General features: G+C 45.6%; 1 protein-coding gene across 1 annotated transcript in view; it reads left to right on the top strand.

Moving 5' to 3' along the window:
• Window positions 1–24295: 24295 nt before the first annotated feature.
• Window positions 24296–25228, top strand: part of NSUN7 (NOP2/Sun RNA methyltransferase family member 7) — a 66194-nt gene continuing 65261 nt past the window's right edge. Inside the window, exon 1 of the mRNA XM_083165701.1 lies at window positions 24296–24537. The gene's annotated coding sequence lies outside the window, so the exon portion shown is untranslated. The remainder of the gene's footprint in view (window positions 24538–25228) is intronic.

Raw genomic sequence — 25228 nt, forward strand, 5'->3', positions numbered from 1 at the left:
TTAAAACCTTGAATTACCTTCACAAGGAACTGTTATGGGTTGCATCGCGCAAAGTTAGGAATATTACCTGGGAATCTCATAAAATCCTGCTATTCCAGGACTATTCCGCAGAACTGTCTAAAGCATGCAAGGATTTCTCCCCGATATGCTCGACGCTAATACAGGATGGCAGAAAATTTGCGCTGTTGTATCCGGCCCGACTGCGAATCTTTGAGGGCTCCTCCTTTAAGGATTTCCTTAATCCAGATGATGCCAAGGCATATTTACAGGAACAGGCGGGCAACCCGAGATCTCCCCATCACATGTCAGACTGTGACTAACCTGGCAGTACCTCTTAACCATTTACCTCCCTGTTATAAGCACACCATCGGCTAATTCGGATTACAAGTATGCATTGGCCTTAAGGGCACCTATGCCCACAGGCACCTTTGCCATTTTTGAATCTTCCTCTTTATCATTGTTGACTTATGTTTCACCAGCACCAGTTGAGGGTCAAGAGATCCACATACCCAATTGGGTCCAGTTGCAGATCGCTGCAGTAAACACAAAACAGATCTTTCTCAGATGGCAGACACACGTGATTGGCAGCCAATATGGCTAGGTTGCCAGTGGGAACCACCAATGTTTGTAATGGCTCACAAGTTCTTGGACATTTCTATGTTACAAGTTTGCACTGATTTACAGACACTTATCTTGAAACATTTACACCAGGAGGCGATAGTTGCTGAGAGATGGTTATTATAGAAAGTTTGATTGCAATTTCAGTGAATTGTTGTTAGTTTAAAAATACCAAAAATTTTGGACGGTTGGTACTAGGAGCCAACCCTCTCCAAGCGAATGTCTGGGATATTTATATCCTAGAATGCAGATGATTTCTTACGGAAGTCAATTTAAACAATTTTTCTTGTTTGTATTTGTCTTTATGTGTTTCCCTTCCCCCCTCTCTCCCTCTGACTTTCCTAACCCCATCCCTCCTCCTATGGGTTTGACAAACACGTCAATACTATACTCTGTTGCGGCGCATCCCGCCACTGAACCACAACTGCTGTATCATGCTCTTGCGTTTTCACACACTGAGAAATTAGATGTCACTTAAAATTGGGAGCTGGAATGTCGGTGGCATAAATTCTCCGGGCAAACGCAAAAGCATTCTAATTTACCTAAATAAACTTCGTCTAGATGTGATTATGTTGCAGGAGACACACCTAATAGCCAGTGAAACACTAAAGCTGAACGCTTTGGGGTGGAAGATGGTTGCGGCCGCGCCATACACCTCAAAGGCTAGGGGTTTAGCCATATTGGCCAGATCTAACCTACCTATTCATGTGAATAACGTTACTGCAGACCCTGAGGGTCGCTTTGTCTTATGCCATATGTCTTATGAAACTCAGTCATTTGTTGTTATGTCGGTCTATGCTCCTAATACATATAGCAAACCATTCTTCATGAAAATAGTGTCTCTACTCACACCTCACACACACTCCCCGATTATCCTGGGGGGTGACTTTAATCTAATTTCATCGGTCATCCTGGATAGGCAAATTACCCCCACACGCCCCCCCAAACTACCCAACTTTGGAATAACTGCCTTGGCAACCCAACTTCAACTATTAGATATTTGGAGAACACTCCACCCCATAGAGAAGGAGTTTACTTGTCTCCCTGCAGTTACAGGACAACTATCAAGAATAGATTATATTCTTGCCTCATCCTCCTTACTCCCAAAAATTGAAGATACTTCTATTGAACCTATCACTCTCTCAGACCATGCTGTGGTCTGGGTTAAAATAAAGCTAACTAAAGAGAGGCCTTCGATACGATGCTGGAGGTGCCCCTCCTCTCTGACATCATCCCCCAAAATGAAAGAGGCGGTGCGCTCTGCTTGGGATGCGTACCACCTACATAACAAAAATATTCTAGATACCAACCCGATATTATATTGGGAGGCTTCCAAACCAACCATACGTGGAGAAATTATTTCTTTCTCTGCATTCCAGAAACGAGAAACGACTCGAGAATATATTGAAGCACAACAGAAACTCACCGATACATTTCAAACTTTTAAAACTAACCCCAGTCCTCTAACCCGTACTCAATACAACGTAGCTAAGACAAACTATGAAAAAATCATAGCCAAAATGGAGGCATGGTACTCCTTCAACAAAGACTTTAAATTCCACAGATTTGGTAACAAATCAGGAAAACTCCTATCCAACCTTCTGCAAGGCCAACGTACCCCCGCCACTATCCACCCCTTAAAACGTCACGATAACACCTTAACCACATCCGACAAAGAGATAGCCCAAGTTCTACATAAATTTTACAGTGAACTATATTCAAAACCTAACTCTGACACGGACAGGGAAGCGACCTTCTGGGACAACCTACCTCTCCCTCAACTACCACAACAGTTAGGTTCAGCACTAACTCGTGAAATCACACTCCAAGAGGTAGTAGATGCCATAGCGGCACTGAAACCTAACAAGGCCCCTGGCCCTGACGGGTTTACAGCGGCATACTACCGTCTATTGTCCCATAGGATCGCACCTAGCCTAGTGTTGGTCTTCAATAATTTACTTAAATCCCCTAAAATTCCACTAAGCTTTAATTCGGCAAACATACGGGTACTACCTAAGCCGGGAAGAGACCTATCAGATCCTGCCTCATACAGGCCAATATCATTATTAAATCTTGATTACAAGATGCTGACCAAGATCTTAGCAGAAAGACTAAAACCTATTGTCCCGTTGCTTGTACATGAAGATCAAACCGGATTTGTGTCAGGAAGACAACCAGTCACAAACATCCGCCGAGTGCTCTCGGTGGTGTGTGACGCCCGGTGCGCCAAGTCGAACACATCCAAAGCCATACTTGCCCTGGATGCAGAGAAGGCGTTCGACATGATGCATTGGGACCACTTATTCCACACTTTACACCGATTTGGATTTCCCTCAGTCTTTGTAGATTGGCTCAGTGTTATATATTCTGGATCCTCATCCAGACTACTGGGCAATGGAGACATCTCTGAGCCCTTTCCTATTCTGAGAGGCACCAGACAGGGATGCCCCATGTCCCCCCTCCTCTTTGCCCTGGCGTTGGAACCCTTGGCAGTAGCCCTGAGAGCTTCGCCGCTATATCAGGGGGTTTCTATACGTGGGGTGGACATGCGGGTATCCCTGTTTGCTGATGATATGTTACTATTCATCTCCCACCCCGAACACTCAATACCCATCGCATTTGAAATTATAGATCAATTTGGCAGCTTCTCGGGATATAAAATAAACGTAAATAAATCAGAATTGTTAATGCTAAATGGAAGCCCCCCATCTTTTCCCCCATCTACCAATTTGACCTCCATCCAAATTAAGAACACTCATATAAAATACCTTGGAGAACAGATACCTAAGAACCCTGATTCTCTTCACTCCCTCAATTACTCTCCAGCTGTGAACAAAATTAAGACCGCAACTGAGCTGTGGCAGGACCTTCCATTGTCCCTATTGGGCAGAGTGGAAGTAGTAAAGACCATACTTATGCCGAAACTAACCTATCTTATGCAATTATTACCGATTAAGCTAAAATCCTCTGATATAAAAACTTTAATGCAGATTTGCTCAAAATTTATATGGAAATCGGGCAAACCACGCATTGCCATGGCCAAGCTACAGATGCCAAGGGCAGAGGGAGGATTGGGTTTCCCGAACATACTTCTGTACTCCAGGGCGCTTTTATCCAGATACGCTATGGATTGGCTACTGACATCCAGTAACTTTACAGTTTATGAGTTGGATTGCGCGTCCTTTTACCCATATTCACCCGCTGCCCTCCTTCACACCCCTAGGAAACAACTCCCGAAACAAATATATACTCATTTACTTTTCAAAGACACATATGAAGCTTGGTGGTCAGTATGCAATGCCCTCAATCACAACCCACGCAACTCAAAATGGCTTACCATATGGGGCAATCCACTATTCACCCCGGGGATTACGAATCCAATGTTCCGCCAGCTCTTTCAAAAAGGACTCAGACTCACATCACAAGTCTTCGACCCGGGTGGCAGGTTACTAACTGGTAAACACATCCAAGATAAATTTGGACTCCCCGCCCAAAGTTTATTCTCGATAGCCCAACTACTACATTATGCTAACACACTACAACCTATCCAGGATGGCCATGAGACGGGCGACAGGCTCTCCCCAGTGATTTCCAAATTCCAAAACCGCAAATATAAAACTAAAATGATCTACTCCGAATTATTACTACCCACGGCCCATAAACAAAAAGCACTGACACAGTCTGGTTGGAAGATAGACATTCCTTTATTGAACGATGCAGACCTGTTATTCAAACACTATCATAAGACATTAAGCATATTACAATCCTCGGTTTTACAAGAAACACACATAAGATATGTATATAGAGCCTATATGTCCCAGGCCCAGAGGAGACATTTTGTTCCTGAGGAGTCCGGACGGTGCTTGAAATGTGGCCTCTTCCCGGCCACCTTCTTCCATAATGTCTGGTCCTGTGGGCACATTAAAAAATTTTGGCATAAAATTGTGAATTACATCAATACTACCTTTGACATTCATGTTTCTAGTCATCCTCTCCCTTTATTACTGGCAAATTTTGATGTATGGCACCTGAATGGGGTCCATTCAAAGCTGATACCCTTCCTGACCCTGTTAGTAACGATGGCAAGGAAACTGATAATGAAATGTTGGACAGTCAAAAGAACACCTACAGTGACAGAGCTGATCCAGTTCCTCACACGCTTTGGGCATTATTCTGGTCGGAGCGGCCAAACGTGCGTACGTTCGCCATTACCGCACGCTAGCCGTACGCGGCCGTTAGGGTTAAGTCCACCCACAAATCAGCCGCTTACGTACGGGCAGAAATACCGTAGAAGGGGAGTGGCGTACAAATGAGCGTACGGCAACGTACGCGGACGGCTCAGCCCTTGCACTCCGACAACAGGCGTACAACTGAGCGTACGGCGCCGTTTACGGCCGTCTTTCCTCCGTCTCCCCACCGACTTCTTGCGGAGATCTGAGCGTACGCCAGTTTGCACGGACGGGTCCCTATTGTTTTCAATGGAAAACTCAGCTTATGTCACCGCTCGTGAGAGTGAGCGTACGTCCGTGCACGCTGGCATACCCTTCACATATATGGACCTGCAAATCTTGCCTCTCAACTACTAATCTGACAATTGATTAATTAATCTATTTGTTATTCAATTATTGTTTTCTATTAACTCAATTGTCTACCTTAATAAAGACCTAATAAAACTACATTTGAACCCTCATTACATGTATATTTGTTATGTTCTAATGTGGCATTTTAATCACTATCTATGTGTCCCCATATTGCTGTTTCTTTTAAATCAAGTTATGTTGGTGTTTCTGTATATGTACTAAATTATGTCCGTAATTAGTTTGTCCAAAATGTGTAACATGTATACCTACCCTGATGTTATGTGTGATGTTTTAATCGAACAACATTAAACATTCATGCATTTTCACTATGTGTTATTTTACTCAAAAACACACACATTCACACATCAATCATTACCCCTCACCTCAAATTACAAGTATAACTTACAGTACACATCTGTATGTACCTACCCTTACACGCCCTCTAACATATTTATTAGTAAAAACACAGGCAATTTCGAACTGTAATCAAACTTTTATTTTATACAAAAATAAAAATGGGGGGGGATAAATAAAAAATTAAAGGCGGGCCTCCAGAAGGCCAAAAAGGAGCTGGAGGTACACGAGGGTCAGCATGATCTCCCGCATTAGGGCTGCCACCTCCTCCTGCTGCTGTTCAGTGTCTGTAATGAAGGGATAAAACAAAAAATTAATATATAACATACACAAATGTTTGTTGTATTTGTACATAATAAAAAGTTCAGAGTTATGTGTGAAGGCCACATACATTTAGAAACTACATTGAAGATGGGTCTGCTGTAAACACAGTACTAAAAAAAAATATGTTAACACACACATACTGTACATAGTAAATAACATTAATTCAATTACTCCTTCATCAATGAATGTATGCTGTATCCCAATTGGTACTTTGGTTTTGGGGGACTGTCCTCTAACCTCACAATTAGCCTGTGCTATTTAAGGGTTATGACATTGTTGTGGCTTAAGCACTCCTTAGTATTTTAAATTTAGGACATTGCTGTACAAATTATAAGCCTACAGCTATGTTTGTAAAGCATGCATCCGCATGGCCTCACACACTATTACCAAAACAATCTCTACATTTAAGTTGCACCAGTGGCAGATTAAGCCTTTGGGGGGCCCGGGGTACTTTAGAGCGGGGGGCCCCCTTGCACTTGTCATTACTGGCCGCACACTGCATGGGCGAATATTATACTGTCAAAACATAGAGTAAAGGCAGAATAAACTTGGTCAATGGTTACCTGCAGGGGATATATATATATATATATATATATATATATATATATATATATATATATATATATATATATATATATATATATATATAGAGACAGGGGGTTGGCGGCACTCGGAATAATAATACACACCATATATATATATATATACACACACCACATGAAAAGCCTGTGTTTGTCCCTCTGCCCCTTACTCTGGAGGAGACCTCACAGTCCTAGTGCTGCCTCTGATTAAAAACCCTCCTATGACTAAGCTGCTGCTGCTGTTCTCCATGGACCTGAGAAGCATGTAATGAGCTCCACCAATCAGAGCTCAGCACAAACTTCTCAGCCTCTGTCCTCTGGTGCAAAGTGTCATGGGACTTAGTCAACTCCCAGAAATGCACTGCACACTTGTGCAATCAGTGTGCCTTGGCTCCCGATGCTCAGCACCATAAATCATTGTCCCATTGGCAGATAGGTGAAGCTGCAGCACTACCCCACCCATGCACAAAACATTTAGCTAAAAAAAAAAAAACATAACTTAAACATTTTATTTTTAAAAAATACATGACAACCACAGGGGGCCCCTAGCTAGAGGGGGGCCCAGGGGCACTGACCCCTTGCGCCTCCATTATAATCCGGCCCTGTGTTGCACATCATGCTGGGAACTGGAGTTACCCAACAACTGGAGCCACATAACTACCACACCACTAATGTCGGATATCTCATTGGATGTACTGTTATGTCAATTATTCAAGGGGTGAGGCATGGCCACACTCAAAAAAACCACCAAGGGGAGCCTTGTTCCTGGAGAAGGACAGGACACACCTCATGGTCGGCCTGCAGTGATATGTTGCAACTAATGTTGATGTTGGATACACATATGTGGTTGTTGTGATTGTTTATGTGTAGAAATGTGTAGGTCAACATTAGACACATTATTTACTTACGGCTACTTGAGCCATCCTGGTCGCCGCTGGTTGGCTGTGCAGTGGTTGGGGGGGGCAGGAGCAAGGGGGATGGTCCTGGAGTTTGGACCGAGGTAGTGGGTGTGACTGGGGAGTGGAGAGGTTTGGGGGTGGGTGGTGGAGAGGTGTAGGGGGGTAGGAAATGGGGTGGGGAGGGGGGGGGGTGGGGGTTGTGGAGGGGGTGGGGGTTGTGGAGGGGGGGGGTTGTGGAGGGGGTGGGGGTTGCGGAGGGGGGGGGTTGCGGAGGGGGGGGTTGTGGAGGGGGTGGGGGTTGCGGAGGGGGTGGGGGTTGTGGAGGGGGTGGGGGTTGTGGAGGGGGAAGGGGATGGGGAAATTGTGTGGGTCCAAATTGCACCCAGTGTCTCCTCTTCTTCCTCCTCCTCTTCTTCCTCCTCCTCCTCCTCTTCCTCCTCCTCTTTCTTCTCCTCCTCCTCCTCCTCTTCCTCCTCCTCTTCTTCCTCCTTCTCCTCTTCCTCCTCCTCCTCTTCCTCCTCCTCTTCTTCCTCCTTCTCCTCTTCCTCCTCCTCTTCTTCCTCCTCCTCCTCTTCCTCCTCCAGGGCTGCCTGGTCCCGGGCTGCCTGGTCCCGGGCTTCCATGCGTGCCCTTGCCCGTGCTGAAATGTTCATGTTGATGGCATCGAAATCGAAGATTGGTTTTCATAAAAAAGGGGGAAAGAAAAATTCACATTAGTCATGCTCATAACCTTCAAAATTATCATTGCTGTGATATTTCAGACATTTATCATGCAAACTATTTGATATCCTACACCCAAAAACTGATCAACTACTTAAACCCCCCCCTATACACCCCCTATACACCTATATACACCCATATACACCCATATCCCCCCCATATACACCCATATACACCCCCATATACACCCATATACACCCCCATATACACCCATATCCCCCCCATATACACCCATATCCCCCCCATATACACCCATATCCCCCCCCATATACACCCATATCCCCCCCATATACACCCATATACACCCCCATATACACCCATATACGCCCCATATACACCCATATACCCCCCATATACACCCATATACACCGCCATATACACCCATATCCCCCCATATACACCCATATACACCCCCATATACACCCATATACACCCCCATATACACCCATATCCCCCCATATACACCCATATCCCCCCCATATACACCCATATCCCCCCCCATATACACCCATATCCCCCCCATATACACCCATATACACCCCCATATACACCTATATACACCCCCATATACACCTATATACACCCCCATATACACCCATATACACCCCCATATACACCCCCATACTCAGGAACATATTTATAAAAAATACACAAAACATTGCTAAAAAACGCTGACATACTAGTAATCAAAACTTACATCGGGCAATATGGCGGCGAAGGCTGCTGAGGAACACCGGCTGCCGCCTGCGCAGGTCTGACCAGCGCCGCTCAACCTGCGCCAGGCTTCTGCGGACGCCGGTCGTAGAGAAGATCAGGCGGCGGGCAGCAGTATACGCCCGCCGCTTGTCGGCATTGCTAACATATGGGCCCCTGGGCCCCAGGTGACGGTCCATAACGTCGACCAGGGCCAACAGCTCAGGGGTGGAAAAGGGCCTAGCACGATTAGACGTCATAGTGGCAATGGCGCAGTTATTAATTGCAGGTACATATATCACTTTTGGTGCTTGCTGATTGGTCGAAAAAATTGTTTGTTTGGTATTAACTTTATTAATCCCTCTTACAGTAACAAACTGGATGCGAATAGAAACTTACGCGGACCGTTCCGATATACACACACCACAACAAACAGCATGCATTCAATGAAGAGAGAAGTACTGTATTTACAGTGTGCGGAAAATAATACACGCAACCCTCTACTTATAACTACGCTGCTTAAAGGGGGCACGATACACCGATATGCATGGAGAGGAGTACTGTATATACAGTAGGCGGAAAATAATACACGCAACCCTCTACTTATAACTACGCTGCTTAAAGGGGGCACGATACACCGATATGCATGGAGAGGAGTACTGTATATACAGTAGGCGGAAAATAATACACGCAACCCTCTACTTATAACTACGCTGCTTAAAGGGGGCACGATACACCGATATGCATGGAGAGGAGTACTGTATATACAGTAGGCGGAAAATAATACACGCAACCCTCTACTTATAACTACGCTGCTTAAAGGGCCACAATGCAACATGTTGCTGTATGAAAATTTCCTACACATTACATATGTAAGGAAAGCATTGTAACGTGATGTTTTGAAATGTGACTCACAAGGCATACACGAACTCCAACAGATACCAGCTGACAACACTCATCATTGGAATGACAGGTGCACACATTTCACGATGTAGCCCACAATGCTCCACAACCTGTGTATATGCATATACAGGTGATTGATCAGGTGCGTTGAGACCTGCGTAATTTAAGCGGGAATTATCGGCGGGAAATATCGGCGTAAATTTGCATCTACCTTGCGGGAAAAAATATACGCCCCCTTGTTCATGGCGGGAGATTAACATATAAATATTCAGTCAGATGCAGCCCACAATTGCTGCAAACATGTCTGACTCAGACGATTCTGCAGCTGAGGACGCTCTGCAGAGAGCTACAGCACAATCCCTGCTTGATGCACTGAACAAGAGGGAACAGGAGCGGAGAAGGAGGGCCCAAGAGAGGAGTCGCCTGCAAGATCAAGCGGGCCCCTCAGTAACAGGCCCTGGTGAACCTCCACCAGCTCCACAAGGGCCAAGCAACCAGCCAGAACAAGAGGTTGCATCTCTCCAAACAGGTGTGACCCAGCAGGTGCATGGTGAGAGAACTGGGGCCACCAGAAAACGTGCTGCAACATCTAGGTTGATGACTGAGCAGGATACCACCACCAGAAAGAGAAACCCTGCATTTGTAGAGGCCGAAATGCGAATTCTAGTGCCCAGTGCACGCGAATGGATTGAATTGGCAACCAGGAAGCCGGGTGCCAGTGCAAGGAGAAACCTTTGGGACAAGATCACAGAGGAAGTGAACCAGGTGGCACCAGTGGTCAGAACTTGGGACGCGGTGAAGAAAAGGTTAGTGTGTTTGTCAGGGCAATTTTTCAGCAGTCTCCAGCAGGAACTGAGGCCCTTATTCTAGTTCACTCTTTCTGCCCAAATATTTCTTAGATGGACAAAACCATGTGCACTGCAGGTGAGGCAGGTGTTACTTGTGCAGAGATAATCAGATTTGGGTGGGGTTTTACACCTGCCTCACCTGCAGTGCACATGGTTTTGTCCATTAAAGAAATATTTGGCCAGAAAGAGTGAACTAGAATAAGGGCCTCAGTTCCTGCTGGAGAATGCTGAAAAATTGCCCTGGTCTTTGTCCCCCTGATAATGTCATATGTGTGTACATATGTTACATGTATGTTTTGAGACTAATAGAAAGGTGTGTTTGTAGATAGTGCTACACTTCAATGTCACATGTGAACACAACCATGTCTAATAACCCACATTGATATATGAAACATGCACCATTGGTGTGATGTGAGGTTATGGGCACAGTTCTGCTCATGTGAAGTATGTGATGGGACAAGAGAAAGTGTGTTTTTGAAAGAGTTGTTGTAACATGTTCCATATGATGCTACTGAAACAAGAATGAGCAAACTGTGCACATGTAGCTGGTGAGAAACTACACATCCCAGTATGCCATTCCATAGTTAAATTACTCCATAATAACCACATTGTCAAGCTATGGTGGAATGTGTAGTTTCACACCAGGTGGAGGTGCCTAATTTGGCCATGGATGATGTCATTTCTGCATAGTGATGTATGTATGTGCATTTAGTGGCCTAATGAATGAGATGAGACACTGAAATGCCTCCTAATTGAGACATGAATGTGTGTGTGGGACACATATGGCAAAAAAACATAAGATCACCCACACTAGGAAATGTCACGTAGCTAGGGGTACCACATAGTCCCTTTAATTCCGGACACATATTAATTACACAGGTTCTGTGGCTGGCTGACTTCAAGACTCCACTTCACCTAATTTTAAACTGCCACAGAACCTGTGTAAGTAACATGTGTCCGGAATTAAAGGGACTAGGTGGTAACCCTACACGTAGCACAGTGGTGCACATATCTCATGGTGATATTTGTATTTTTAAACTTGTAGGTGGACTGACTTCAAAAGTGCACTGAAGAGGAAGATGACTGACCGGTACAACCACAGCATGTCCACCGGGAGCGGTCCTATGCCTGACCATTTGGAGTATACCCCCCTGGAGCTGGACTCCTGTGACGTGATCTATGTGGGGGAGATCAGGGGGATCTCCAATATGGACAGTGAGCTCCCGGCGGAGGTCTTTGCTGCTGCTTTTGATGGTAAGTCACAGTAATGCATTGTATTTAGAAAGATATTTTTTATTGCGTATGTGATGGTGACATTGTTTTCAATTCTTATCCTAGCAGAAGCAGAAAGTCAGGATGTACCGGCAGCATCTTCCTCTGCAGAGCCACAGGTGGAGCAAGTGGTCCAGCCTCCACCAAGACGTCGCCCCCAGCCCCAGCCACAGGAGACATGGAGTGAGAGTCTGTTGGTGACGCTGGACAGGATCGAGCAGCAAGGGGTGGATGCTGCGATCCGTCAGCAGCAGGTGGCGGATTTTCTGGCGGAGTGGAAGGCCACAAACCAGCTGCAGGTTGAGGCCTTGAACCGCATTAATGAAACTCTGGCGGCTGGCATGCTAAGCATTGGCCAACACCTCAGCCGCCAGAATGAACTTCTTGCGGAGCAGCTGTCCACCGCCAGGTCCCTAAGGGACAATCCCCCATCTGCTGCCCCACCCCAAGCTGCTCCCCAACCTTCCACCTAGGCTGACCCTCCTGTGTCGACTAGGGGAAGACGCCGAAAGCCAGCTGAGCCAAAGGCCCCTGTCCCCAAGGCCCCATCTAAAAGGGGCAAAAAAGGGCCCAAATGAGACCTGGTTCACTTCCTCTGTGGTTGGAGCCCAAAGGTTTAAATTGCACTGGACATCCGCTTCCTGAGTTGCCCATCGATCCATTTGCGTGCCATGGGCATGAAAGTTCGTATTTTGACCTCTACAAATGCAGGATATTTTTTTTTGGTGGTGTGTATCTTGCTTAGTATTCACCCTGGTTGTTGCAGTACGTATTCTGGTGTCCCCATTTCTTTCACCATTGCATTTGCAGGGTAACACATGTTTGGAGATATGCAACCTCTTGTTCTGGCTGTTTTATTATTTGTGTGTCTATTTTATTTGTTTATTTGATTTCTCACATTAAAGTGTCAAGCTGTGATGCTGAACAGCAAATAAATTTATTTTACAAATTAAATCAAAATTGTGGTATGTGTAATTTCTTGTGTGAAACAAATACTAGATTTATGTGTACTTACTGACCAGGGTATTTTTGAACATTTGTTGAAGTGTGGTCGAAGTTTCCCATGTGTAACCCTCTCCATGGCCATTCCCATGTTCCTATCCAACTTTTCCCTGCTAATTAGTTTGTGTCAGCACATGTGCAGAGCAACTTAATAGGTGAGAAAGCAGTTTGTGTGCAGGTGAGGTAGCTCCTACAGTAGTAGGTAAAAGCAGGTCCAGAACAATGCTTTCCTCATGGAGTGGGTGAGGCAGACAAACAAGGGTGAAAAGGTACATTTGTGTAGGAATGCATATGTGTCCTCCCTAAAAAAAGATGTGTGAATGGGCCAAACATGATAAATTAGCTTGTGAACAAACATGCATAACTTTTTAAATATATATGATTTGACAGTGTCATAAGCAGATGTAGGAATCCTTTGTTAGAGAGATGAGAGTGCAATAATGTGATTGGTGGCATCTTACATCCAGAGTGTAGTCAAATCCAAATCATAGCAGATGAGATAGTGGTACAGGTCATTATTTTGGGTACTATACAAAGATTGTGTGGAAAATAGTGGTCATGGGCTTCAAACATTGCTGAAACATCCTTTGTAGGTGTTAGATGTGGTTTATGTTATTGTATCCTAAATACAAAACCTATGTTAGTATTAGAGTGAACACGTTGACACATGTCGACTTGTGTAGATTGAGTGTGCTACTGCGTAAAGTCTATGAAAGCACGTAGTGAATGTGTCTGTTTAGCAAATACCTACCTTAGCGTATAAAAAGATTCTTACCTTAAATTAAACAAACCTTTAAATGTGGAGAAGTATAAAAACATAAGCTTCCAATGTGTTTGCGTGCTGTGTGTGTGTGGCTTGCAGGTAGTGAAATCATGCTTTGGACTTAATAGACTGCAGCATTGCTTATTACATTCAGGTGTATGTGTTTGAGTAGTAATCAGCGTTAATTAGCCAACTCAGGCGCACGCTGGCATGCGGTATCTGTAGGGGTGGTTTGAGCTGGCGGTTGGCGGCCGCCTGTTTGGTGTCCGAAATGAACGGTGCCTTAGTCGATCGTGCGGTAGTAGCACCGCTCATTTTTGGTGCACACCCCCGTGTACGCCCATATTTACGCCCATCTTCCCTTATTATTTTGGCCGCTCCCATCAACACGCCCCTATGCCGCCCCATTACCCGTACACTCGCGTACAGGTTTTTTCGCACGTTGAGACACCGGCCGTAAGCGTTGTGGAGTGTTCGCGCCGGCGCATTAGCGTATCTGCACATGCGCAGATCATGAAAAACCCCGGGACGTACGCGTACGGCCCGGCCGCTCAAACCAGAATAAGGCCCTTTATGTCATATGATAAATACAATACTGTGATACAACCCGATACCTCTGATAACTATAGCAGAAGATGGGGCCTATTTGAAGCCACTCTACTTACAGCCTGAGTTGAATGTGAAGCTCTGCTGCAAAGAGTATCAGGCAAATTGTGGATACTCATCACTAACCTAAATCAAACCCCCTCTTTCTCCCCCCCCCCCCCCACCACATATACCCCCCTCTCTTCTCTCTCCCAAATCTTTCCTCACCTCAACCCCCCTTCCCTCTCCACATAGTTAAATATCTGTTGTTTAGTCATGAAAATGAGTATCATTGTGATGGTTGAAGTTTTCTTTTTTGGGGTAGATACATTATGTTAAAAACAAGGTACCTTCACCGCGACTGACTGTGAATATACCTAATCGAGATTCTAAGACCTAGTAGAATGAGTCCATATCTGTGATCACTTCCAGCCGGACCGCTGGTCGACCGGCTGACAAGGTCATTAGCACATATAATACAACCTATGTATATGCCAAAACTATCTCGAAGAAGTTATGACTAATGTAACCCAAATGTTTGTGATGCTTATTCGTACGTTAATATTTTTGATATTTGAAAATCCTAATAAACATATTTTCAAAAAAAAAAAAAAAAGGTTGAACAAACATCTAATGGGTAAAAACATCCAGGGGTACAAACAATAATCATAATCTGTCTTTAAATAAATCAGAATACACAACGCATAATAAGGAATGTAGCAATAGATCATACTGTACACTCTAACCAAAGGTTGAACGTGATGGACGCACGTCTTTATTCAGCCTTAACTGCTATGTAACTATGTAATTAAACAGAGGGAAAAAATGCTTGACTCAGAAAAGCCATTTATGAAAAAAAGATTCCTGAAATGCAGAATTAATATAGTAACATAGGGCTATTGTATCCCTACAGCTATCCATATATGTTTCTCGAAATCTACCATATGCTGGCTCTCACACCGCTATTCTTTAGCAATTCTTGTATGGCTTTCGCCTTGTACAAATATTTTTCTGTGTTTGAACTTTGTATTTAACAATTTGTTTGCCGCTATTTACTTCATTGACTTGATTGATATTTATCAAATCTTTAGTTTAAACTGCACTACAAAAATTGTAGTAGGAACCTGATTTACTATGGGCAACAACGCCATTTATACTCTGTAGAAGGTTTGATAACTGTCCCCATTATCAGAGTTCTTTCTTACATACTTCTTTTGTTCTCTGTCAGATGCCAATTATGAGGTTGACCATTGGCTGATGCTACTTTTCAAGAATGTAAAGGTGAGAGGGAAACACTCTTATACAGTTAATACGACCTTGATGAAGCCTTAGACTCCTACTTTCTGCTCATTTAAACCCATGGCGTGACTAGACCAGTGGTTCCCAAATATGTGCCGTGGTACCCTGGTGTGCCCCAAAGCTCTTGCAGGGGTACCTTGGTTTAGTGGTTCAGGACCAATTCAAATTATTTATGGTCATTGTAATAGGAGCAACCAGTGCTTGTGGCTGCAGATCATTAAACAAAAACAAATCTTGTTCCTAACCATGTAATCTAGGGATGACATATAAACCCAATATACTTCATTTTATATTTAAAAAAAAATTCTCAATAAGAAATTTTTGGCCTATGGGTGCCATGAAAATAAAATTCTGATACTGATATAAAAAAGATTTGGGAACCGCTGGTCTAGACACATTATCTGGGACATCCTCCAACTACTTTAGTAATCTGGACCTATATTAATCTGGTATTCCAGTCAGGCCAAGAGCCTACTGCATATAAAACTTTTACCCTAGTCCAGATTCACAAACTGAAAGTCCTCTCAAAAACTTCCTGTATGTATCAGCTCCAGCTGATTGACAGGACAGGACAAGTTCTCCTGCCCCACCTAATAACATTATTACTATCTTGTAAATAAACTTCACACATTATTATTTAAATATGTAAATACCATCCTCAACAAACATCAAAATGATCCAGCAAAAACCACAAAGGTAACTTATAGTATTTGACTCTATAATCACCTCCCCCTTTTATGGATCTATACTTATCGCGGGCCAAGAAGCGTGTCATGAAGATTGCGACAGACAAGCTGCATCCTGGAAACATCCTGATCGACATTCTACCATCCGGAAGACCCTTAAGGGCCACCTCTGCCAAGATGACCAGAACCACAAGAATCTTCTTCCCGCTAGCTATCCACTAATTGAACAACTGCACACTAGCAAATGCAATCCCAACTCCGACTGTTAAAATGTGCTAACCTTTTAGGCTGTCCATTACAATCGTAACTCAAGAAATGTAATGTATGCAATGTATGTAATGTCCCCCCTCCCCCCGTACCCTTGCTGATGCTGCTTTGTAATCCACAACAAAATCCTAGTATACACAAGTATACATGACCAATAAAGTTGATTTTGATTCTGATTAGAGGAAGTAGCTGGCGGTGCTCTCTAGAAACATGTTGCATAAGCAACAAATGAATTATTTTGCTAATGACACTGCAGTATTTCGGCTAGATTGATGAGGTCCTCTCTCCAACAATGTTTTTTTTACTTCCAAAGTGCCTTGGCTATCTACAACATCTTCCACAATGGTGGCATAGCCATCTTGTCTGCACCTCTGTGCGAATGATATTGCTTTCTTATGATGACCTTGGTGAACCCTCTGAATTCAACTTTCGATTAGCTGTTGCTGACTGTTTCGGATATTGTTGAGCTCTGCTCTGCTGACCTTGGCTTGTTTACTGGATATTCTTCTGCATTCCCTGAACATGGACCATGACCTCACTATTCTGCTTAACAGAATCCATGACCTTTAGCTTTTTCCTGGACTTTAATGCTTTCATTCTGTGATCCCTTAGGCCAGGGATCACCAAAGTGTCAATCGCGATTGACCAGTTAGCTGCGGACACCAGTAGATTGCAGTGTACATCCAGTCAATAGGAATTAGGCAGACTCTTACTGTGTAGTTGTGCTGAAGCCACGGCTAGCTGACGTCCCAGCCATAGGGCGAGATGTACTGAAGCTTGAAAAGTGATAAAATGGAGAGTGATAAATTCCCATCCAATTTGCTCCTACCTATCATTTTTCACACAGCCTGTAACATGGCAGCTAGCAGAGCCGAATTTCCCATTAGGCACGTGAGGCACCGGCCTAGGGGCGGCACATGTTTGGGGGCGGCACTTGGATGCCTGTGATAGTACTGTCAGCCCAAAATGTACCAATAACTGCAAAATATCCACTGTACTGTACTATATTCCATCTTAAATAGAGTGTAAATGGATAGGACATGCAGATACTGCCCCTATAAACTGTCCTACTTATGCTGCTTTCCCACTGCCTACACGGGTAAAGACCCGTTTTTTTTAAACGGGTCTTTAAACGGGTAAGAGCCATAAAGACTCTTTCCCACTGCAGCTTTTAAACGGTAAATTACCGTTTAAAAGCTGTTTTTGTCACATTCACACTTACCCGTTTAAAAACCCGTTTAAGCAGTGTAAAGATAGGGGGGGGGGGGGGAGAATTTAAAAAAAAAAACGGCGTGGGGTCCCCCCCACTGCCGAAACCAGCACCAGGCTGAAGGAGCCGGGGCTGGTAATAAAAAATCAGGAAACCCGACAAATAGGGGTTCCCTGATTTTTTTACAACCAGCCCCAGGCTCCAGGTCCGGGGCTGGTTCCCAAAATACGGGGGACAAAATGACTAGGGGTCCCCCGTATTTTAAGAACCAGCCCCAGGCAAAACCAGCCAGCAGGGTAATGCCACAGCCGGGGGACACTTATGATATAAGTTCCCGCGGCCAAAGCATTAACCCTACCGACCAGTCAGCCTGGCCAGGGGCCCTGGGGGAGTGGGGACCCCCCCAATAAAGGGGTCCCCCCCCTCCAGGACTTACCTGACCAGGCTGAAGCCTGGTGCTGTCCCCGGTGACCCTGGAGCGGTGGTCACCGGGCTGATGGTATTGTGTAAAAAATAGAATAAAAACCATTGTCTTTTACTGGTGAACTATGAGTCCCAGCAAGCCTCCCCCGCAAGCTGGGACTTGGAGAACCACAAGTCCCAGCCTGCGGGGCATTAAAGGGCCCGCTGGGTCTTGTAGTTCCACAGTAAAAGAAAGAGTTAAATAAACACACTGACACACGTGAAAAATAAAAGTTTAATACATACATAACACATACATACTGATACTTACCTATCTTGAGCCCGTAGGTAGCCCTGGTCCTGATGTCCTGGTCCGTGTCGGCGTCTGTATCCAGTCGGCATCCCTGTCGGCGACGGCGTCGGCGGTCCGGAGTCCGAAGAAATCCATTTGGGAAGCTGTGGAAGGAAATCCTACTCACCTGTCCCAGCGCGACGTAGTCCAGGTAAGGTCTTTGCAAGGTCTTTGCAAAAAAAAAAAAAACGACACCGAACCAAGCGGACTGACGGAGACGCACGGTGTGTTTGTTTACATCGTGCGGCTCCGCCTCCCGAATGCCGCTATTGGCCGCCTTGCGGCCTAGCGGCTCCTGATTGGCCGCTAGGCCGCAAGGCGGCCAATAGCGGCATTCGGGGGCGGAGCCGCACGATGTAAACACACCGTGTGGCTCTCAGCTGTGTCCGCTTGGTTCGGGTGTCGGTTTGTTTTTTTTGCAAAGACCTTACCTGGACTACGTCGCGCTGGGACAGGTGAGTATGGTTTCCTTCCACAGCTTCCTCCATGGATTTCTTCGGACTCCGGACCGCCGACGCCGTCGCCGACAGGGATGCCGACTGGATACAGACGCCGACACGGACCAGGACATCAGGACCAGGGCTACCTACGGGCTCAAGATAGGTAAGTATCAGTATGTATGTGTTATGTATGTATTAAACTTTTATTTTTCACGTGTGTCAGTGTGTTTATTTAACTCTTTCTTTTACTGTGGAACTACAAGACCCAGCGGGCCCTTTAATGCCCCGCAGGCTGGGACTTGTGGTTCTCCAAGTCCCAGCTTGCGGGGGAGGCTTGCTGGGACTCATAGTTCACCAGTAAAAGACAATGGTTTTTATTCTATTTTTTACACAATACCATCAGCCCGGTGACCACCGCTCCAGGGTCACCGGGGACAGCACCAGGCTTCAGCCTGGTCAGGTAAGTCCTGGAGGGGGGGGACCCCTTTATTGGGGGGGTCCCCACTCCCCCAGGGCCCCTGGCCAGGCTGACTGGTCGGTAGGGTTAATGCTTTGGCCGCGGGAACTTATATCATAAGTGTCCCCCGGCTGTGGCATTACCCTGCTGGCTGGTTTGGCCTGGGGCTGGTTCTTAAAATACGGGGGACTCCTAGTCATTTTGTCCCCCGTATTTTGGGAACCAGCCCCGGACCTGGAGCCTGGGGCTGGTTGTAAAAAATCAGGGAACCCCTATTTGTCGGGTTTCCTGATTTTTTATTACCAGCCCCGGCTCCTTCAGCCTGGTGCTGGTTTCGGCAGTGGGGGGGGACCCCATGCCGGGTTTTTTTTTAACGGGTAAAGGGCTACCCCTTTCCCACTGCCGAAAAAACGGCTATTACACGGTAAAAACACTGCTTTTTACACGGGTAACAAAAACCGGTATTTGTTACCCGTGTAAAGCAACCTGGAGCTTTCCCACTGCAGCTCTAGCCGTTTAAAAAGGCTAAAAAAACGGCATTTACACGTGTAAAGCCTGCAGTGGGAAAGGGGTATTAGTAAACATTATTGTTGTGCCTAGGGGCGCCCTCATCCCTAAATCCGCCCCTGGCAGTTAGGAGCATATTGTCTGGTGGTTTAACACTCTCTATCACTTTTTCAAGCTTATTACATCTGGCCCTATAACGTGTATGTTGGCTGTCGTATGACCTTCTTATTGTCTTGTCCACAGACTCACACTCTGTGCTTAAATCTGCAGTAAAACTTTTCTCAATAATACTATTGCTGCCATTGGAATCCACCATCCAGTGAGAGGTATATTTGGATTGGGAACTATCTACAGTGTTATGTTCCCTTATTTGATAGCCAGACAGTAGAAAAGTCAATGTGTTTCACCAGATCAGGCCTGTCAAGATTATTTACTGATAATGGTACTCTCCATAAATACCTCTCTAAAATGTTCCCCACGTTCGTGGATGGTGATTCTGGGCTTGATGAGCTGATGATTCTTTTTCCCAGGACTATCCGACCCCAAAAAAACAGGTTAAGTGAGGTATTCCCCAGAAAGGCTTGTTCCCATGACAATCCCTCTCTATCATTGGATGGGATGTACTAAAGAAAAAATGCGGTAATAATCCCTTTTTCTGTGTTTTTACCGCATTTTCCAATGCACCAAGGCCCCCTCAGCCCTCTGGTGGGGCTCCGTTTTAGAGGGAGTTATCCCATAGAAGCCTATGGGCTTCTCTCTGCAGCGCTGTCAGAGGGATCCATGTTGGATTTCTCCCAACATGCCCTGCACCACCGGTGTCATTGAGTGCATGCGCAGAGAGACTCCCGAGTCACAGACCCCGAAATCCATGTACTGTCAGTGATCGCAAAGAAGAGCTTTTATTGGTAGAACTGCCTTTTGCATTGTTCATCGCATATGTAAGTACATATGTGATGAGCATCATTGCGATTGGCGGCTGAGTGTACCACCAGTGCTTGGCACATTATGGACACTGTACCAGAGTTCTTAAACATTTCCTCTCTTCACTGCTTCACTGGAGTATACACCCATCACCTCTTAGCAAGAAAACCTCATGCTGATGTGTTTACCCAGCTATATTGGCGCTTACACACTCAAAAATGATTTCCTCCCTTGTCTGTTAATGCAGGATGACAGAGGACATCTTTAATGACATGCGGGAGTGCACATTGTTAACGATAGAGTGGATAGACACTATACGATATGCGCGATAATATTGTTAACGATATTGTTGTCGTGCATAGCGTTAACTATTATCATCTAGTGTGTATGCAAATTTCCATGCACTATTTTATCAGTAAAGGTTTTACAAATAAATCACATTTGCCTACCCACCCGCATTCAGCTGGAGGCTCACAGTTTTTACATGAGCCTCCCGCTGCCCCATAAACCTCCTGTGACCTCCCGGGTCTTTTGGTCCCTCACTTAGAATTCGGACAGCGCATACATGCGCCTGAATGCGGCAGAGAGCAGGGCCTGCATGGGGAAGGGCACAGCCGGCTACCACAGTGTGGTGGCTAGCGGTGGCCGAGCTGCTCGGGTGTGGTACAGGGGTCCGACAGTCGGGATCCCGAAAATCATTAGCCCGACGCCGGGATCCCAGACAGCATGGTGAGCGTAACTAAGCCCCTTGCGGGCTGCGGGCATGGTGGCTCGCTAAGCAAGCCACCTATTCTATTCTTTCTCTATGTGGGTCGTGGACCCCCACAAGGGAAAATAGCCGACGGCCATCAGGAACCCGGCTGTCAGTGTTTTTGACAGCTGGGATCCCGACGTGGGGTAAATGCCTGTCAGGATCCCGACGGTCGGGACCCCGTCCGGCACCCGAGCTGCTCTGCACGCAGGAGAGGAAGTCTAGACTAGTATTGGGAGGAGCAAACAAACCGAGAGCCAGGGCTCTGCTTCCCTGTTGCTGGCCCCACCCATAGTGGGCTCCATGCATCTGCCTGCTCCTGCTCTTCCTGCTCCTCTCACTTGTTGCTGCCTCCCCAACCTCACCATACTGCCAGCTCCCTGCACTCCCTGGAAGAAGCAACCCAGTCAGGTGAGTGCTGGAGGAGTGGGGACTGTTTATAATGTGGGACTGGCTGTAATATGAGGGGATGGCTGTGTTTACTGTGCACACTGTATGTCATTGAGGGGGGGGGGCACTGTGCATAATGTAATAGAATGCTGTGTGTACTGTCTGTAATTGGAGGCTGTGTATAATGTAATAGAATGCTGTGTGTACTGTCTGTGATTGGAGGCTGTGTATAATGTAATAGAATGCTGTGTGTATTGTGTGTAATTGGGGGCTGGGGGGTGCCTGTGTATAATGTAAAAGAATGGTGTGTGCACTGTCTGTAATTGGGGGGGGGGGGCACGCTGTGCATAATGTAATATGGTGCTGCATGAACTGGGTCTCATATGGGGGAGGGTGCTGCCTGTAACATACACTATGGTGCTGTGTATATTGGGTGGCAAATGGGGGGGGGGGGGCGGCGGCGTTGTATAATGCACCATGAAGTGTTATATACTGGGTGTATATACTGAATGATTAACAATATCATTCTGTGGGGGGGTATTCAATATGTGACTCAGACTGTCGGAACGACCCAACAGTTGGAACGATGCAATAGTCGGAATCCCTAGCCATTTTTGTCTGATTCGACAGTAACTCAACAGTCAGAATTTAATGTCCTGATTGTCGAGTGTCAGTATGTAAGTGGATTGGCGTAAATGGCCACGGATCATCAAAAAAACGGATGTGAATTCAAATAACCGCGTCCATTTCCGACAAAATAGATCCAACTTTAAAATAAAACTTGGATTCAACAGCCTTCAATGCTGTCCTTAACAGTAGCATTGAATAGGTGAGTGCCGATATTTTTCCTGTGGGGATATATTGGCACATTTTGAATACCCCCCCATGACTTTACCGGATCCTCTGTCCGTACAGGCAGTCATTAACGATAAAGGGGGTATTCAATCACAGAAGAAAAATCCAGCATCGGCGAAAACCGCGAAAGTTCACGAAATTGATGCAAATTCTGGTGGTTTTGTCAAATTCGCAGCCGTTTTCACATTTGGTGGTGATTGATTACCCCCCATAGTCAAAATGTACCTGTAATAGTCGTTAATGACCCACGAGGGCACGCATCATTTGTGATTTGTTGCGTACACACTGTCCAATATTATGAAGATATTGCTAAGAAGGTCCAACATACTGTCCATTACATTGTCCAATATGTACGCACCTTAAAATGTAATGTACTATGGTGCTGTGTGGGGACGCAGTACAATGTTGGGGGTCAAAATCCCAGCTCCAGAATCCAGTACGGCAGCCATTTATTATATACACAATATCACTCCGGTGTATATCTATATATATTTTCTATATGTCCACCTCATTATAAAATGTACATGGTACATTAGTATATAGTGCAATTATATTATTAACCTAGAATATATTATATATTTATATTTTTACATGCCATTGCAGACCACACCTCTAAGTGGCAGTAAATAGGTAGAGCTAGACACACCCTTTGGGTGACGCATGATGCCCCTCCCCCATCTATGGCGTAGCGCATTCTGCTAGCACCTGGAATCTCCCTAAAAGTAGTTTTCAAAAGTAGGCAAGTATGAAATAAATATTAACACTATGGCAGGTATTCAACTGCCATAGTGCAAGGCAGCGAATACTGTTTTGGATTTGCCATGCTTCCGCCATCCTCCCTGTCCACCGCCAGCCCTCCCTCCCACCCTATTCAACTCGTCAGGGGCTCGCTGCCCCTGACGGTGAAATTGTACTCCCCCGGGGAACGCCGCACACAGCAGGGAGGATGGCAGAAGGCAGGGAGATGACAGCATCCCTGCCAGCTCCGCACACTGCACACAGCAGCAGGGAGGAGAAGGAGGGCTGACGGGAAGACAGGCAACAGAAGCTACGGCTGGAAAGGAGACAGGGCAGGCGGGGACGTGCAGGGAGCACTGGTCCTGCTCTGTGCATATGTAATGAGCGGGACCCAGTGCAGTGAATATTAATGAGCGGGTCCCCGTCCCCCCAGCATACCTCATGAAAAGAAAATTAAAAATATATTTATGTGCTGCATGTTTTTTAATAAAAATAGCAAGACCCTTCAAATAATAATAATAAAAAATGATTTTTGGACACCAAAAAAAATGAATAGAAAACATTTATTTTAAAAGTACCGAAAAAAGCGGTGAATGAAGAGCATTGAATACTGGCCTATGACTTTATCTTGAAGTTTCTATAATGAATCCATAACATGAGGGATAGATAGAAAAACTCTGTGTGTCATACAGCAGGTAACGTAAGACATGTTAGAGTCAGTCCGGAGCTGGCACTGCGGCTGGTACAGCAGCGGGAGGAACGCTTATGTAATGTTGTTACTTACAAGCCATGCTGCTTGGCAGTGGGTGGCACCAGCTACTTTACCTCCTGGTCCCTCGCTCTGCGCCGCATCGTTACAGCGACCACGCCCTCTTCAATCCGGCACCGCCCAGTGTAAAGCCCACTGTGCAGTCTCTCTATGGGGCACACAGCTGGTTGCCATGGTGATTCATCACTGTTTATCCCGAAGGCACCGCCCAGGGAACCGCCCACCCCGGTCCATCTCAGTCCCGGCGGCCGGCTCCAGCTCTCGGGTCATTGGAGCAGAGTATGAGCAACGGTCCTCACCGCCTGGCTGTAGTCTCCCTGGGGCAGCTCATCGGCATCGCAGCGGGACTCGGTAGGTAACGCCAGCCGGCTCTCCTGTGCAACCACAAGTCCCAGCATTGCAGGAGCGGATGCTTGAAGGTGTAGTTCCTCCGCGTCACTAGTGCAGGAGCAGCAGTGTGGTTGCATGTACCGCTGGGACCTGGCTGCAGGCTCAGGCTAATATTACATTATAGTGTAGAATCTGACATCATAGTCATTCATCCAGATGGGGGATCTTCTAGTACAGTACCTCCAGTGATTTGTCACAGGACCCAGCATGGCATTGCTCTCCCTGCCACGCATGCCCAGCAATATGGACTAGATTTGGGGAACACTTGACAATATGCAGCTTGGGGCTGGGATGGTGCCTCATTAAAGTGTATCTTACTTAATGGAGGTAACAGTCCCATTAGCAGGTGCTGCAGGCAGAATTACACATTTCCCCAATACAAATGTAATTTTCTACTGTAGATGGTGCTGCTAATATAAATATAATATTATATTATTGTTCATAATAGCATTTAATAGAATAACTATGCACCTCCCACCTCGCTACTTTTTAAATAGTTTCCACTCATACACTTGTATTTATTTAGTTAGGGGCATTAACCATGGTTTGGATATAAGGTTGTTTTACTTTATGTTTCCCTTATTTATTGTTTTCTTACTGTACGTTGCACCCCAAAGCATGCATGGGGTGACTTTCATGGACTAATGACAGT

This window comes from Crinia signifera, chromosome 1 (assembly GCF_055691185.1).
Source record: "Crinia signifera chromosome 1, ASM5569118v1, whole genome shotgun sequence".
Lineage (NCBI taxonomy): Eukaryota > Metazoa > Chordata > Amphibia > Anura > Myobatrachidae > Crinia > Crinia signifera.